At 36.3% G+C, this 18125-nt stretch overlaps 1 protein-coding gene across 3 annotated transcripts in view; it reads right to left on the bottom strand.

The window, feature by feature from the left end:
* Positions 1–18125, bottom strand: part of LOC126756875 (uncharacterized) — a 375204-nt gene that overhangs the window by 166838 nt on the left and 190241 nt on the right. The window contains exon 1 of one of the 3 annotated variants that reach the window (XM_050470360.1): positions 12100–12177. The exons of the other annotated variants lie outside the window; for them this stretch is intronic. The gene's annotated coding sequence lies outside the window, so the exon portion shown is untranslated. Of the gene's footprint in view, positions 1–12099; positions 12178–18125 lie in introns of those variants that run through there. 3 annotated transcript variants of the gene reach the window in all.

Raw genomic sequence — 18125 nt, 5'->3', positions numbered from 1 at the left:
TTTCTTGCTTTGTTAAAATTTCAAAAAAAAAAAAAAAATTGGAAAAATATTGTGAAAATCAGTGCTTTTCCAACTAAGCAAAGTGCTTCTGCTGAAAAACCCAACTTCGTTAAAAAATGTTCGATAAATATTAAATAAATAATAAAAAAACGAAAATGTCATAAATTCTATGGAAAACGAAAAAAAATATTGAAAAGAAGCTGAACTTCATTTATTCCTTTTTTTATTTTCCTACAATATTCTTACTATCAAAGTGCGTGCCGAATTCGACAAGAAATGCATATTTTTCCTTTCTGCTTCCTTGCTTATTTGCTGTCGTGTCACTCCGTCACGTACAAGTGACTGCGTCGTCTTTTTATGCGCGCACTGTATGCTTTTTTTTGCTCATTCGCAATTTCAGTTCTTATTTCCGGTTGCTGATATGCTTGTTGCTTTTATTTATTTATTCTTGTTGCTATTTTTTTTGTTTCTTTACTGACATAACCGTTATTGCTTACAATTGCTTGGCGTTGCTAGGAAATGCCTTTGTTGCGCAAAGTTCTTGCCTTCTGACGTCGTTAGGGAAGCGCTGGCTGCCAGCATTGTTTCTTGCTGTCTCATGCTCTGTGCTGTGTCGCAGTTGTTGTAGCGAGGAATTTCTCGTTTTTTGACATTTGCAGTTGCAGTCACTTATCGCAGTTTTTGTCTGAGCGCAAAGTTTCCGATACGTGAGAATAAAATGTAAGTGAATTTTGCGAAAGGAATTTTGCATAAGTGCAACAGTCATTATCGGAAATATGCGCATGTAAATAAATTATATTTCACAAATGCATTTTTGTGCGAAATTCAGTGTAAAACGTGTGCAATGACAAATGTCATTTGAAGCTTTAAATTTGCATACAAATTGAATGAGAAGTGAGTAATCTGGTTTTCAAAGTAAAATTTGCTTTGAGTAGAGCTTGTGAGGGGATGAAAAGGAAGTACAGCTAAAACCTTTTGAATAAATCCGAGATAAAGGAAATATTGCACGAAAATACTAATGGAACATACGATAAAGAAGAATGTTTCAAATCGTGTACCCGTGAGCTAGAATGTGAACTCAACTTTGGTATGACGAGGCTCCTCATCTCTATAACTATAAATTCATTTAGAAATCTTTACTAGTATTTTGACGGTACAGGCTTCCCATGAAGTCTTCAAATTGTAGGCATCTTTCAGGTTACCAGCGCTTCACGCGAATTTCACTAGGCTCTACGGTTTTATAATCGATACCTCTTCCAGTGTCTAATATCGTTTTAGATGACAACTTATCTAATCCTTATCATTCTAACAGGGATTTGGTACCCGTTACAACAACAGAGAGCTGTGTACCATTTATTGATGGGAGCCTTCATGGAAGGATTTTGTATTCCTTTATGAAGAGAAGGAGATCAGTTTTCTCCAGATAAAACCCCAGATCCACTTGCGATGCTGGACTGAAAAGAAAGTAGTGGTCATAACACTGCTAATGGTGTTTAGACACCTTCCCTTTCTTAAGATGGCAATGTCTGCATATGCCACTATCTTTGTGGCTTTGACGTCCAAGTTCCTTAATATGCGATCATTATAACTACATATTAAACTTTACGGCTTTCCTAATCAAAAAGGATTTTAGGTTCGGTCGTAAAGCTGATCTTAATTTGTGAATCTCAAAAAGGCAACTGTTCGTCTTTTATGTTACCCATAAACACGTAAAAGCGGATCTCATAGAACGACAAAGTATTTGCCAAATTCACTAAAAGTTCATAAATACTAGAACGCAAGAGAATATCAGAAAACTGACTCGCTACCAAACAGATCAAATTGGTGTAAAGGTGTCCTCCCTAGCAAGTACATTGTATTTACAGTTTCCGTCAATTCCACAGTCACCGAGCATCCATTCAAGTCTCATAGAGAGGTCATGCACTTCTTGACTAGTTTTGAGGGTACAGCCAGCGAATTCAAATCCACTATCGGAGTGAATGCACACCTCTCCGAAGAAAGCTGATGGCAACCACCTTCACTTGAAAGACACCATAGTGGTCGAGAAGTCTGAAACAAGGGTTGATTGCGAGCTGCCCCGACAGAAAACTCCAATTCCTAAACTCTCTCTTTACTTCCTTCTACAAAAAGGATTATTGTACCATTTTCCTACTAAAAGAAAGGTTCTATTAATACTTCAATATTTTTATGGTCGACTTTAATGTAATAACTCAAGAAATGAATCCCTTCTTAGATAAAGCAACACACAGAAGAAAAAAGGACTGAAGCAACAACATAATACAAATTCAGAATATGAGCAGAGCAGCAGTCAACACAAGCAACAACAACAATTCCAACAATATCCCTCTACATTACAGTTGCGCTTGCAACTCAAGAAAATATCCAACAACATACAAATATATAAATCTGCCACCACATACACTTGTATATGCTTGGCTTGTAGCCACACAAAATTGCAAGCCGTTACTTGCTAGTATTTTCCGTGGCTTTTGTACGTCATTGCGGTAGCGGACAGCTGTTCGAGTCTACTGCACAGCTGTGCCGGCTGTTGGGTAATCACATCAACCCAACATCGGGGAAGGAACAACAAAACGGATGTGTAGCATGATGGGGTAAGCATGTGACGTGAGTCATCCCGGCGCTGGCTGCCACAAGAGCGCAAACGCTTGACTGACGCACAAGTGGCACTACAGTGTCGTCTAGACTGATGCGTGCAACACAATGGCGTTGATGAAAAAAGCATATCTACGCGTGCATGAAGAAGAGGCACAGCAATGTGTAAAATGCTGGTAAGGGTAGCCGAGAGCAACCCCCAACGCTGGCCGGTGACAAGCGAGCTTTTAATTAAATCATAAATTTAAATTGTGCGTTTCCGTTTTCCTGCATTTTCCTGTATTTTTAAGATTTTTTTCACATTTTTATTTTATTGCGCTGAGTGCGAGATTTTTATCACATCACGTATACGACCGGGCGCACCACATGTCAGCACTTATGCGAACGGCCAGTAGCGCGGGGATCTGGTCTCTAAGCACGCTCATATATTGAAGTATTTAAAGCTGGAAAAAAATGTGCTTACAAATCAGATTGTGACTCAGTAATGACCGAAACCGGAAGGAAGGCAGCAAGGAAGTAAAAAGGATAATGCAAACGGCAGCGAGAGAGAGCGTTGCAAATGCTCGTTTGTGTGTGCGAAACAAGCAGCTGGCATTCAATTTAAAGCTGATGTTGGCATTTACTAATATTAAACATGTTTGTGTGTGTGTGTGTATGTAAGAGTGTTTTCTACATTTTTATGCTTTTAATGCGTTTTGTAAATGTAAAGTAGATTATGTGCTCACTTAGTGTGAAAGACAGCAGCAACAACATCATTACAAGAGCCCGCACATAAATCACAAACAAATTAATTGCCGTTATTTTTAGAAATTTTTTTCCTTCGTTATGGCATTTCCGCTGACGCTGAAAGCTCTTGAAATTTTTCTTGACTCACCGACTGACTAGCGCAAGCATTAAAAGTGGCTGCTTAATTGCGTAAGTGTGAGTGATATATGATCAATTGGGTATTTTGAATTATGAAAATAGCAAAAAATATTTGCTGACGCACGATTTTCCTGCCAATAGCTTGCGAAAAGCTGCGTTGAAAAATTTTTCTTAGTCAGAATTTTGGAATTTCACATTTGCGTCTACAAATTCAAAATTTTCCAAATATCATAGAACATGCTGGTCGCTAAGACTAATATTTGGATTACCTAACTTTTTCCTTAAGACTTTTTGAAACAAAAAAAAACGATAAATTTCCTTATAAGATAGATCGGTTTGTATAGCAGCTATATGCTATAGTGGTCTGATAACTGCTGTTCCGGCAAATAAGTAGCTTCTTGCTGAGAAAAGGGCGGGTTCAAAATTACTGGTCGATATCTCAAAAACTGAAACTGAAAAAGGAGTAGTTCGTATATATACACACAGACGGGCAGACAGACAAACATGGCTAAATAGAGTTTAGTTCATCATGCTGACCATTTATATAAACATTTTATAATGCTCCCGATGTCTAATTCCTTCTGGATGAAACAAACATCGTGGCAGGGCAAAGTTCAGGGTAAAATTGAGGATAAAGTAAAGGGTAAAATTTAGGTTAAAATTAAGAGTAAAGTTGATGGTGAATTTGAGTGTGAAATTGAGCGTAAAATTATGGATAAAGTTGTGGGTATAAAAAGGGTTGCCTGATGCATTTTACATAGACTATAAGTAATGACCCCGTACTGATAATTTTTTGAGCATAACCATTTAATAAATGATATTTTAATTTAATTTTAAGTATAAGAAATTGTTGCTGTCCAGAGTTGCCAACTATCTAGCAATACAATAGTTTTAAAATAAAAGAAACTAAAAATTTTAAACATGAAAATGTTAAATCACACAAAAACTGATCTAAATTTTTTAAATTATAGTTTAAGTAAAAACGAGGTTGCCACCCTTTTTTAATATTTTTATGAGTTTTAAATTGAAGACTTTGAAAATTAGTTTAGGCGTACTAAATTCCAAAACTTTGTTAAAGGAGGGTTGATAACAAGTAAATAGGGTTGCCACGTATTTTAAATTGAGATATTGCGATAAATAAATATACGAATTAAATTAAATATTTTTAAAATGTAGTAAAGTAAATTCGCTTCGTCTAGCTTAAAATTTTATAAATATACGGTGCTGCCACCTGATTGCAATAAAGCTAAATTAAACATTTTTTCGAAAGATTGACTTTAAATAAGCAAAAAATAAATTCATATCCATAAAATGAGTGTTCTTTACGACTTATTGCCTTAACATATAATCGGTTTCATATACTAATAATATTATTATGATATTAGGAATATCTAGGCACCGCGTTTTCCAATAGGGAGATATGATTTGTAATTGTTGTTTCGGCCATTTTGAAAAGTCCTGATTTGTATTTCTTTTTTCATTGTATTCAGTAATGTTTATAATTTATAGAAAGAACAACGTTACCATTTTTATTAGCAAAATAGTCATTCTCCCATTGCAACTCTTCGGGCGATTTGCCATTTTATGGCCATAATAATCATGCACTTGTGCTCGCTATTTGTCGAATTGTTGAAAATTTCTAGCGAACATTTTATTCACATGATGTTCAAGTGCCAATGCGGTGGAGAACCGCTCGAGGGAATGAAAATATTGCTGCCGTTCAGGCAAGTGGTGCTGATGATCGCAATTTGTCGATTCCAAGACGTTCTCAAGAATAGGGACCGTCTCACACCACAACTTGGCGGATTTTGAGAAAGTGTTTGGGCTTATATCCGTATACAATTGTACTCGCTCAAGAACTGAAGCCATTAGACCAATTAAATTTGCTGTTTTTGCCTTGGAATAACTTGAAAATAATAATGATTTTTTTAAGAAAATAATTTTCTGCGCTGAAGGCTCACTTTCATCTAATTGGTGCAGAAAATAAACAAAACTGTCGATTTTGGTGCGAAGAAGATCCACAAATTATTAATGAACATCCATGACATTCCTAAATTGACAGTTTGCTGTCGTTTTGGGTTTGCTGGAATCATTGGTTCGTACTTCTTTCGTAAAGAAGTTTGTGGCACCGTTAATGTCTATGGAAAGCGGTATAGATCTGTGATAACCAACTTTTTATGGCCGCAATTGGAAGAAGTTGATCTTGAGAACATCTGGCTCCAACATAACGGGGCAAAGTACTACACAGCACATGCAAAACCCCAATTATTGCGAGAAAATGTTTGGAGATTCGATTATTTTAAGAAATTGCTTTTTTATATGAAATTATTGTGTTGTAACTTAACACCTTTATACTACTTCTTGTATGGTTATTTGAAGTGGAATCAGACTTCAAGTTTTGAAAGTCAATATTGCAAGTGTTATTCACAACATACTACTTGATTTAGTTAAAAAGTAGGTACTTGAAAATTGGGTTCATGGCATTCGTTCCAGCAGCAGCAAAAGAAAGCAAAAAAAGTAAAAGAAGTCATGAAGCCCGATTGAATGATGTTATATTCAGAACTTTAGAAAATTAAACATAAAAAAAATAAATATTTCAAGATCATTCTAAAATAGACCAATTTAAGAACTTTCCACGAAAGCCATGATAACACCTCATACAGGAATTTCTCATACGAATTCAACCTCGCTCAACTAACATGCCACAACATGCGGCAGAGCAATCACAGCTTCATGAGTGTCAGTAGCTGCACTAAACAATGCATGGTTATAACTGATAATTACCGTTATGCTGAGTTCCTTCGCGTACGAGCGCACACAATGCCATGCGATATCAGCACATACACAACCACAACAACACCCACAAGTATCAATACATTTCATTGTTGCAGCGTCGGTTTTCCTCGACTGTCCAACAACAAACGCTGTGACATGCGCTTAAAGTCAGCTACGTGAAGCTGTCACATGGTCAAATGAGAACAACAACTCGAGTGTACATGCTGCTAATTAGGTCGAAGGTGGAGATTGCTGGAACTGATTGATACCTACATTATGTGAGTATACATATGTATAATTCTGTAGGTCACAAGTGTTTGCGTGTGAAATATAATTTAAATTTACTGCTAATTGTTAATTCGATTTCGAATTGCACCGCAAGTGACGGGAAAACTTTGGCAAGGGTTTGTTATTTACGTAATTGCGAGGAATTTGAAATTGTGTTGTTTTGAATAAAAGTTTTTGTATAAAACTGATTTTTTTTAAATGACTTCGAATCTCTTGTATCTTTGAAGCGTTTTATAGAAGGTAATCCGTTTCGAGGTTCCCTGATTAAAAAAAAAAACACAAAAACTTCAAATTTAATGGAGAATGTTTATTATAATTCGAAATAACATTATTTGGCATTGCTTTTTTGAATGTGGATGTGTGGAAGTGGCGCCGGAAGATGACGAGCTTTAATTTCACGCATCAAAGAGTTGGTTATCATGGCTCGAAAACGGTCGCCATTAACGGCTACGTTCTCACCGGCATCATTTTTGAAGAAATATGGACCAATGATTCCACCGGAGCACAAACCACATCAAATCGTTGTGTTTTGTGGACAATGTTGGAACTTTTCAAGAGTTCATAGAGCGAAGATGTCGCTTGGGAAACTCGAGCGGCTTCAGTTCTTGCACTTGTTGTATTTTGTATGCTTACAATTTAAGATCTCGACGTAAACTGTGCCAAGTCGTTCCATACGTCAGTACGAGTTGCTGCGAACGGCACCGAATCGACTCTCCACAGTCTTCGTTTACACTCTCAGATAGGCTATGTTGACCATAAGTTGAACGAAGCGCTCGAATCACCTTTTTTACAGAACTTGAGTTTTCGTAATAAAAAAAGACTGAACAAAAAGTACCTGACAGCTTGACTCGACTCACGCGTGGTCTGTCAAAAAGAGTCTATAGAAAAAGGTATTACTACTTGGATCACTCGTTAGCTTCCGTCCAAATGAAGCTAAGCTTTTTGTCTTGCACACAATGACCAAGCAGTGTTTTCATCAAAAATCAAATTTTAGTCGGCCCAAAACGTTCAACATTTTGGATAAAATTGAGCTAGTTTTCAAACGCCGCCATTTTAACAATTTGTGTATTGGTTTTGTCGACCGTATAGAGAGAGTTCGCTTTAGATTTCATCGAACGTCGTCAGAGCTCGAGTGTAACTCGGGATGTATTAAATTTTTTTCCACCAAAATTTTACGCTATTCTTGAAAATTTGAAACATATAAACTATAGTTTTTAGTTCTCAAAAAATCGCGATCTTTCGGCTATCTACTAACAAGTGTTCCTTTTAAACAGAATTTCGATAGCACGAATACAACAACCAAGTAATAGTAAAATCTAGAGAGATCGCACGTGGACTGCTGTATATACTCCTCTGTGAAACTATAGAAAAGAAAAACTACTGTGTTCGAATTTATAAATTAGCAATACACATTTGCACAGGCGTTTAATTCTCATTCCAGTTCAATGGCAAGCCTGAAGGTATACACACCCAAGTGTTTAAGTCTTCATCTCCTAAACTCGGGACAGTCAAGAAGGAAGTGTTGAGTTGGTATGTTAATGATAAGAAATTATCAATAACAAGTATTAAAAGCTAAGCTTTTGTTCTAAATACATTTGTGCAGTTAAAAGCTTTTTAGAAACTTTTGCTCGTTCCTCACAATGGCACCAAAATTTGTGTGCCAAACATGAAATGCGGAAGCTCTCAACTGCTTTGCACGCATTTTCGAAAATAATTCTCATATGAAACAACAAAAATAACAAATACTTTGCAAATAGTGACAGTGCAAGCAGTGCTACCTACTTTAGACAATTACATTTGTGAGCTTTCATGGCCCAGAAAGAGAGCTACATTTTGACTTCAGAACGATTTTCGGTCAATTTCAATCTCTCAAACAGGCATTGTCTTCAGCTACATGGATTCTGTTACCAAAAATATTGTTTTTTTCATATTCTGCGCAAAAGCCATGAATTTCCAAACAATTTACAGCATTTTGCATGCTTCTCTGTGCCACAACTCCGTGTGCCCTGACACATTTCATTTTGACACAGTATTCCTGTATGTATTGCTAAGCACTTGCCACACCATTTTCTTGTTTCACCTATAAATCTCAATTTTCCGACACGCAAACACTTGCAACACACATGCACATACAGGCGCCAAAGTGCTTGCAACTAAATGGAGGCATAGATTTTTGTGTGCCACATATGTATGTGTGTGAGTGTGCGTGCTGCATGCATATTGTCGTCGTCGTCAACACAAGTCAACATTATCAGCATTTGCATGAATTTAAGATCAGAAGCTATAGCCAGAGCTGGCCATAAAGGCGGCCGCTTTCAATTCATTGCTTCGGTGCTTTAGAAAATCCATTGCGCTCCAAAAGCAAAAGTGAAAGGAACTTTTATGAATATCAGATGCAGCTAGCTAACAAGCAGCCCGGCTGCAGCTACGAGCGCTGTGGCAGATCGAATGAAATCTAAAGCAACAACAAAAGCAAAAATATAAACAAAAAACGCTTAGACCGAAGGTGCAGCAGCAGCCGCAGTTGTACTTGCAACACAGACGCCTTGCCACACACAAGCGCACAGCATTAGAAACTGGTGATGATGGCGCAGGCAAATAGGTGAAAAGTAGGTACTAGCATAGGGCAGGTGAGGGAGCAGCTGACGACGCGCAGGGAGATCTCTGGAAACAAAAGACTCTGCTTGTTGCTGCTGCTGCTACTACGAAGTGAGTTTTAGTGTTAAGTAAAACGCGCAGTTGTGCAAAGTAGGTCAATTAATTTTCGGTTACACGGCAAGCGAGAAAGAGCGCCAAGAGCAGGGGGAAGCGTGGCGGCAGTGCTGGCCAGGTCGTGTCGTCATTACGCTGCGTATTCAGCTCTTCTGGCGTTTCTTTTTCGATAGTGCCACACATAGCTGGCCGTTACATAGCCACTCCAGGTAATTTTTGCTGGTCTTATTAGTGCTTTTTACAGCTGCAGAGTATCGCATAAAAAGTGCTTAATTAAAATGTATGCCATGTCCGCATAGAAGTGTAAACTTTGCTCCGTTGATGAGACAAAAGTGCAAAATATTGTAATAATATGGAGAAAAGTACGTGCAGCGCGGGCGCCCGGCACTGCAGCGGGGCATTATTAATTGGATGCTCTCATTTGAAAGTATAAATATAAAAAAATAATATTATGTTGGCAAGATTGGTAGCGAGCGAAGATGAAGAAGCAGCTGAAAATGCTGAAATTGAGACTAATTTTATTATTATTTTTTAGTGGCATGGTGTTGCAATATTACACTAGGTCTCTCCAGCTCTCTCTCTCTTTCGATGGGTTAATTATAAGCAATGAGATGCATTAAACTCGAGGAAAAAATTTAATTTCATAAATTATGCGAATATTTATTTTTGAAATTTTAATTGGATAAATGTGTTGAGCAATGACGTCATTCTTATGCAGGGTAGCGAAGAAAGTCCGTTAAATAATAATTGAAAACAAATGAAGCAACAACACAAAAGCGATTATTTTCTTTACGTGCTTCTGATTATGCTTGTATGAACTAACTTAACAAATTTAGATTCATGGCAAGCCACCATCAGAATGGTTTCCTAATAAAATCGATCATAACTACTTTTGATGAATGCGAAAATGCATAAAAAAACGTTAACTTTGGTAGCATCGAAGCTACAATACCTTTCACGAGCTATAGTGGTTCGATCTGAACAATATGCTCGGGAATCGCAGGGTTGTTTTTAACTAATTTTGTGAAAATATTTGTTTTCATACAAGAACTTGATTTTGATCCGTCAGTCTGCAGGACAACTATATACTACAGGATTTGTCCGGAAAGTAATGGGACTGAATTTCTTCCGCCGCGACTGTACTTCGGAACGTACGCGCACCGACTGGATTCGGTAGACGACATTCCTAGCTAACGAACTAGCTGCTAGTCAATTGTCTCCGAGCACCTGGAGAGTCAGGACAAACCTTTTCGCGCGATGGGTCTCTGTGAGTGGTGCAAGCAGAAAATGCAGCGTTCGTTAGAGCAGAGGTACACGATTAAATTCTGTGTGAAACTCGGTAAATCTGGAACAGAGACATTTGATATGAATGAACAGGCTTGCTGTTGCTTTAGCAAGAAGTGGTGTGTTTCGGTGGCACCAGGCCTTTTTGGAGAGCCGGGAAGAGGTCGCTGATGCAGAACGTGCTGGGAGACCTGCGACTTCGACAAACACCGACAATGTGACATCAAAGGCATCGTCCATTTGTTCCTACTGGACAAACCGTCAACATCAAGTTTTACGTGGAAATCCTCAACAGACTCAAACGAAGGCTCAATCGGGTCCGACAAGACATCACAGCCGATTGGAAGTTGCACCACGATAACGCCTCGGCTCATACAGATCACAGGGAATCCAAGCAACATGCACGTCGGCTTTTAAGACTATTTCGGAGAATGCCTTCCGTGTCGCCTTCAATGCTTGGAAATCTCGCTGGCAGCGCTGCATCGACACAGAAGGAGCCAATTTTGAATATCTTGAAAGAATTGTAACGATTGGTTAAATCATTTTTTTTTTTAAATCGACTCAGTTCTATTACTTTCCTGACAAACCCAGTGTACAGCCTTACCTCAAAAACTCTTACGACTGATGCTCAACTGTGTTGATAGGAAGCAATTCAATGGATCTCCCGTGTTCTACCCTATGCAAAAAGGATCTCGCGGTCACACAAAAGTTGGTCAACAACCGTGAACTTGCAGGCGAGATCCATAGTTCTAGTGCTATCATAAAACGCTGGAAGACCACGGCTCGTTCCGCTCGTTCTCATTTCGTTAGAAGTGATAAGTAGATGGAGGCTGTTGTAAGCACATGAGCTTTGCAGTTTTCAGCGAATTCGATATGGTCAGGCACCTAAAGTTTGATAATGAAGTACTTAGCTTGATAGAATTGCTAATAGAATAAACACTGCTTGACGACATTTGCGCTCAGTCGGAGTGAAAGCTCACTTCTTTGATAGGGAGAAAAGACACTCCTTGACCAAATGTGAACGTAGTCTGAATGAAAGCTCAGTTCTCTAAAGGAGGCTACACTTCAGAACAATGCGTCTACAGCTGCCTTAACAACACCCATTTTTGCTGAACGACATGCAGTGATCCGGTAGCCCAATACTAAGCTACACAAAGAGATCCTCTAGAAAAGTCGCTCTCAAATCTTTTCTCTGAGCTTCGACGTATTCGTGAAAAAGCTCACTGCGCTGCTTCTCCAGCAACTTCGCCTCTCCAGTTAGCCTTTGACGGTGTGTGAACGGAGAGTGGAACTGGTCTTTGTTTATAGTTAATACTTCTCGTCTCGTAAAGGTTATATTTTAGTAAGAACCCTTTTGCTAGAGCAGCTCGAATACATGTATCTACAAATGCTAAGCACTGAGTATTTTGAAACAAATCAAAGCGCTTTTAAATACACTATAATATTGGATCCAACTAAAAAATATCTGAAATATTTTGTGTGTTTAACTTATAAAACTTTTTCAAATGAACATTCTTACCCATAAAAAAAAATTTAATGATAGGTTTAATATATTTTTCATACTGCCTCTTTCGCTGTGTGTAGGCTTCCATTCGGCAATTGTGCATGCTGACGAGTTAAAACAATCGTCAGTAGAAGAGCCATGCATTCCTTTTTGTATGTTACTCACAGACATAACTGTTCAGTGAAAATTAATTTACCTGAAAAGAGAAAAATATACATTTCGATAAGTAAAAAATATTTTTGCAAAGTTTAAATAATATTGGATGAGTTTTTATACAGCATACACGCATATTAATGTAGCCGTAAAAATTAATTATGCACAATAAACTTCAGAATTGCAACAAAAACGGAAACAAGCGAATTTAATTAGAGACACGAGCACAAAAAACCGTGCACACGAGGGAGGCAGGCACCACAGACAGACAGGAGCTGCAGTGGTTTTGTATATTTATATATATATATAAATATATATATATAGACAAGTTAGCTTGCAACGGCTGCAACGCTGAGTCATAGCGCGTATGCAATGAGAGAAATGTCTTTGTTTTTCGCTTTTGCATTTGAAAATGCTTTTGTATTTATTTTTATAAATTTTTTTTCGCATCAATTCCATGCTTTAGTATCTTGTGGCAACACACAAGACAACAAGTCAAGAAATGCCGACAAGGCGACTGGCAAAGACAGCTTCGGCAAACTACCGGTTGTGTGGGCTGCGGTGAGCGGCAGAGTGTAGAAACATGCCATTTGCGGTACTTATGAGTCACATGGCAGACAAGGCGCGCACAGGCTGAAACAGAGCACTTCCAAATGCGCACTTGTATGTGTGTTTGTGTGACTGGGTGTGGGTGTATGCATATTTATAGAGCACTAAGCCAGGCAGCAACACCAGCGGGTTGCAAGTGGGCTGCTCGCCAAACCGCAACTGCAATTTGAGGCAAATGCCGCACAGTCGCCCTCAGCTTGCTTCAGCCGCTCTGTTGGTACGAACGGCTTGCTTGAGCCGCACAAAATCGTATTGCATTGTGGCAAGGCAGAAGATTCTCTACAAATACTGTGAATACGAGCGCACAAGTGGTAGAACACAGCGTATATTTGCAAATGAGTGTATAAATATGTGTATGTATGTGTGTGTGTGAATGCAAGAATTTGCTTCGAGCCTTGGAAAACAACAGCTGCCGCATACAATGCCACATTTGCTGCAACAGTTTGCCAACCACAATGCTTTTTTGTCTCTCACAAAACACACACATCCTCACAATGCAAAGCTACTTCGCACAGTGTGTGTGTGTGCTTGTGTGTTTCCACGGCTGTTACGAACTTTGGAACATGTTGCATCTTAGGAATTTTGTGTTCGATGGACGAACAAGAGTAATGCAGCACAACAATCAAAAGCTGCTTAACCAACCGGCAATAACTGATGCAGCTTGCAAGCCCGATGGCCAGTAGGGATGGCTCACACAGCCAAATTTGAAATACCGAATGTAGGAAGTACCGTTATTTTGAATAACAGTTTTGGCAAGGCGACACGATGTAGACTGGAAGTTAAATATTACAATAAAAATGTCTCTGGTTAAAATGTTTTTTTTTTTAGTTACAGCATAGTAACTTGAAAGAGTTGCCATATTTTCAGAGATTTCTAAAATGTTTCTCTTTTACTAAAGGTAAATAAAATGTATTGGTAACAGATTTATGGTAATTATAACAACAGCTGTAAAATTTCAAAAGGGTTGCCACCTATAATGTTTTTGGTTGTACCGTTATTTTGGCAAAGCGTCACGTTTACTTCATACAAGGTAAATACTACAATAAGGATTTCCATATCAAAATATTTTGTAATTTCAGCATAATATTTTTTGATAGCGTTGCCATATTTTTAGATTTTTTTAAAATAACTCTGTTTTAGAAAAGTAAAAAATATAATAGTAAAAGTTGGTGACAACGTAAATAATAAAAAAAGCGCTAAAAGTTCTAAAGCGTTGCCACATGTAAAAAAATGCATATAAAATTTAGCATTTGAATGCATAAGATAAATGAAATATCAAAAACGAAAGATAAAAAATAGTGTACGAGTATTAATATTATTAATTATTGTTAGAAACTGAAGTACCGAAATTGTTAAAGGTTGCCACATCATTTTTATAAAGAAACTATTCAAAAACAAGTTAATTAATTATAAAAAATATATAAAAGAGTGTTATTGATATTATTCTTGTTGTTAAAAACTTTAATAGCGAAATTTTTTAAGGGTTGCCATATTATTTTTTATAAAGAAAATATTCAAACACAAGATAGTATAAAACATAAAAAGGGTGTTATTGGTATTATTATTGTTGGTAAGAAATTTAAAAGCAAAATTTATAGAGTTGCCATATTATTTTAGCATATAAAATGTTCAAAAATTTTACTTATTTATTAAATAATAGTGAATAACTGCTAATATTATTAGTAGAATTAAGAAATTAAAAAGCAAAAAATTCAGGGTTGCCATCTAGCATTAGTACTTCCCAAATACTTGAATATAAATAAGTAATTTTATAAATTAAGTTTTGAAATATACTAAACATCGAATATCAATGAATAATTATTAATTTTGGATAATGCCGAAAAATATTAAGGGTTGCCATATAATAAAAAAATTATTTTAAAAATATTTATTACATTTTTTATTTTTTTTATAAATGTATTTCTATAGCAAAAAACAGTTAAATAAAAATGTCATTAAAAATATTAAGGGTTGCCATATAATAAAAAAAAATATTTTAAAAATATTTATTACATTTTTAATTAATTTTTTAAATATATTTTTATATTAAAAAAGTTAAATAAAAATGCAGATCCAAAAATTTTTATTTTCCTACTGGCCCTCACATATCAAAAATAAAACAGCAAAATCTTTCTGCACTATGAATTCTCAGAAGCAAACACAAAATCCACTTTGTCTGTTCAGTTGTTTGCCGCAGCATGTTGGTTATTCAATGTACGGTTTGCCTGGTCTGAGGTTTGTACCACGGCTGCAATTAGACGTGCCTTAAGAAGGCAGTCTTGGGTTTGTCATTTAAAAAGGCAACATGCTGCCAGATATATACGCTTAAATAAAAAAAATGTATAGAATAGATTTTTTAAATTCCCTAAAATCGCTTTGCTTGGAATAGCATACTAGTGCTGTGCCTTAAGGCAAATATTATAGCTCTTGGGATAAACAATTTTGTCTGGGATTAAATGAATTGAAATGTGCAAGCAAAATTACAACCTGAATCTTTAAATTTTACCGATTTCTTAGCTTTACCAAACTCGCTTTCAGAGTTGCTTACAGAAGCAATGGCCCCAACCAGCGTTTGACGACGGCCTCTTATTATATTTTATCACTGTCTTTGTCGAAAGCTTCGTTTTAGACACTAATTTGTCGGTTGTTCCCATTTGCTTGCTCCCGTTTTGCATTTAAATTTTCCACTTTATTTCAGTACAAATGCAACTCCACGATTTCTTTAGTCAAAAGTTAAAAAGTTTCTAACAAAAGCATTACATTACATTACAAGACGCCGTAAGATAACAAAAAACTTGCACATTTGGCTGTAGAGTCCCAAGCGACCCAAAGCCAAGCGTCTTTAAGGCAGCTCCTTTGAGTTCTGGAGTGCTGCATGTTTGTGCAGTTTGTTGCAACAGCTGTGCTGCATGCAATAAACTCGCAGAATTTAGCTGTCTAAGCAACAAAACATACGTATGGTGGCTTACTCTTGCCTTATGCCCGGCTGACGTTTAGCCCGAAATTCCTTTGTTTACTTAACCTAACTGTCAGACTGTTGGGAGGCAAGCAGCGAACCGTGAATTGTTTGCAAGACTTTGAAATGCGGTTACTTGCATGTTTTGTGTGGGCATATGCATGTTTTTGACTCCAGCCTAGAAGGATGCAATTTACGTTTTTGACTTAATATGCGCCAATACAATATGTTATGTTATGTTACGCAATGTGCTGTTATTTTGTTATGCAAATTTGCAATATTTTGTTGAACGATCTGTGGAATTATGGTAAATGAACGAAAAAATGTTTTGTCTTTTTTGTGTTTATGTTGTTTTTTTTATGGTAAGTTATGCCATGTTATTATATGTTACGTTAAATTATGTTAAATTAGGTTATGTTTTCCTTAATATGTAATGTTATGTTTTATTTATTCTGAAATGTTAAGCTAAGTCAAACTTTTATTACATTATGTTAAGTTATGTTATTCTAAGTTACGTTATGTTCAATTGTCATATGTTATGTTATGTGAAGTTATATTATGTTATGCTATTTTACTTTATGTTAAGTTGTGTTACGTTATATTATTTTATGCTATGTTATGTTTCTCATATTATGTCGTATTATGTTATGTTTATGTTATGGTTAGGTTATATTAAGTTATGCCATGTTATGATAAGTTATAATTTTATTACGTTATGTTAAGTTAAGTGAAGTTATGTTATGTTTTTCAAAATATTTCATGTTAAGTTATGTCATGTTAAATTCTTGTCACGTTATTTTAAATTGTGTTATGTTATGCAAAGTTAAGTTATATTATGTTATGTTTTCCTAAGTTATGATATGTTTCAAAATATTAAGTTGCGCTATGTTATGTTAAGTTAAGGTGCATTACGTTATGTTGTATTATGTTATGATATTTTACGTTATGTTAAGTTGAGTTATGTTATGTTATATTATGACAATTCATACTAAGTTAAGCTTTGTTAAGTTGTGTTAAATTGTGTTATGTTATGTTAAGTTGAGTTAAATTAATAGAAAAGGTATCACTAAAAATCTAGTAAAAACATGTTCTCAATAAGACCAGCTGAGTCTCTGAAGGCATTGACCTCAACCTTGCTATATTATTTTTCCAAAAGTATACATACATACATATGTACATACATAGTATATGGTACTTTGTTAGCTGCTTGGTTCCTCACATTTCAAAAGTCGACATCCATTATATTTAATAAAGCGGACTGTTATTGTATACATATTAATAAAGTATATAGATATATAAATATATATATATATATATACATATGTGATCGAACTGAAAACTTCGAAATAACATTATACCTTTGCCATTATGTTAACGTTGATGACGCCTGCTGATTTCGTCATCATCGTTCTCCATATAAATACATACAAACTATATATGTACGTGTGCATTAGCTCGTTGCCAGACAACTGCCGATTCTCAAGTGTACGTTGCAAGGCATTTGTATTGGAAAATATCTCCATTCATACTTATATATATATAAATGTATATTCTATACATACATATGTAAGTAGAAATGCATGGAGGAGCAGGCTTTACGCTGTCGTGGCTCTTTCAGTCCAACATATATTTATTACTATCGTTGTGTCTGCTCAGAGGCTTTCAATGCATATGCTTCTTCTCAGTTCCAAAGGCATTGCTGCGCCGCTAAATTTCTTCCACTTATAGACTGTTGTCTCTGCTCTTTGTTTTCATAATTTGCTAAAGGATATGGCTCTTAAATTTATATAGATACGAGATAATACATATGTACATATCTTTGTGATAATGCATAGCATATCTTCACATCCGTACTTGTATGCCTGCTTGCCTGCTGTGCTTGGCGCTGTAAGACTTTTCTGTCTGTCGCAGCCGTTTCCGTCGTCTCACCTTGCTCAAGCGCCCACACGCTGCTTGCCGTGGAAAATGCTTTCAGTTGCATTGTTGACTTTTCAAGTTTATGTGGAAATTATTTACGCTTTGCTAGAATTTTCCGCCTTCGCACATAAGCGCACACATACCTACTTGTACATGTCTATATGAAAGCACCCATAAATATACCTCTTCATAAACTCACACTCATCATTTCTGTTTTCCGTTTTGCTTTAACAAAATTGTGGTTTCATTTGCTCAAGAATATAATAAAACTGAGAGATAATTTGTTGAATTTTTTTGTGGCAAAATTACTGTCATATAAGGTGCACGTAGTTTTGTTCATTGAATGTTTTAACCTCATAGACCCTGTAGGAAATTGAAATAGGGGGAAAAATAGTATTGTTAAAGACAATGCTACAATCGCCGAACATATTATTCAGATCCGACAACTAC

This window comes from Bactrocera neohumeralis, chromosome 4 (genome assembly GCF_024586455.1).
Source record: "Bactrocera neohumeralis isolate Rockhampton chromosome 4, APGP_CSIRO_Bneo_wtdbg2-racon-allhic-juicebox.fasta_v2, whole genome shotgun sequence".
In the NCBI taxonomy this organism is placed as follows: Eukaryota; Metazoa; Arthropoda; class Insecta; order Diptera; family Tephritidae; genus Bactrocera; species Bactrocera neohumeralis.
Note: the sequence above shows the minus strand (reverse complement) of the source record. Positions and strands in the feature narration are given on the sequence as shown.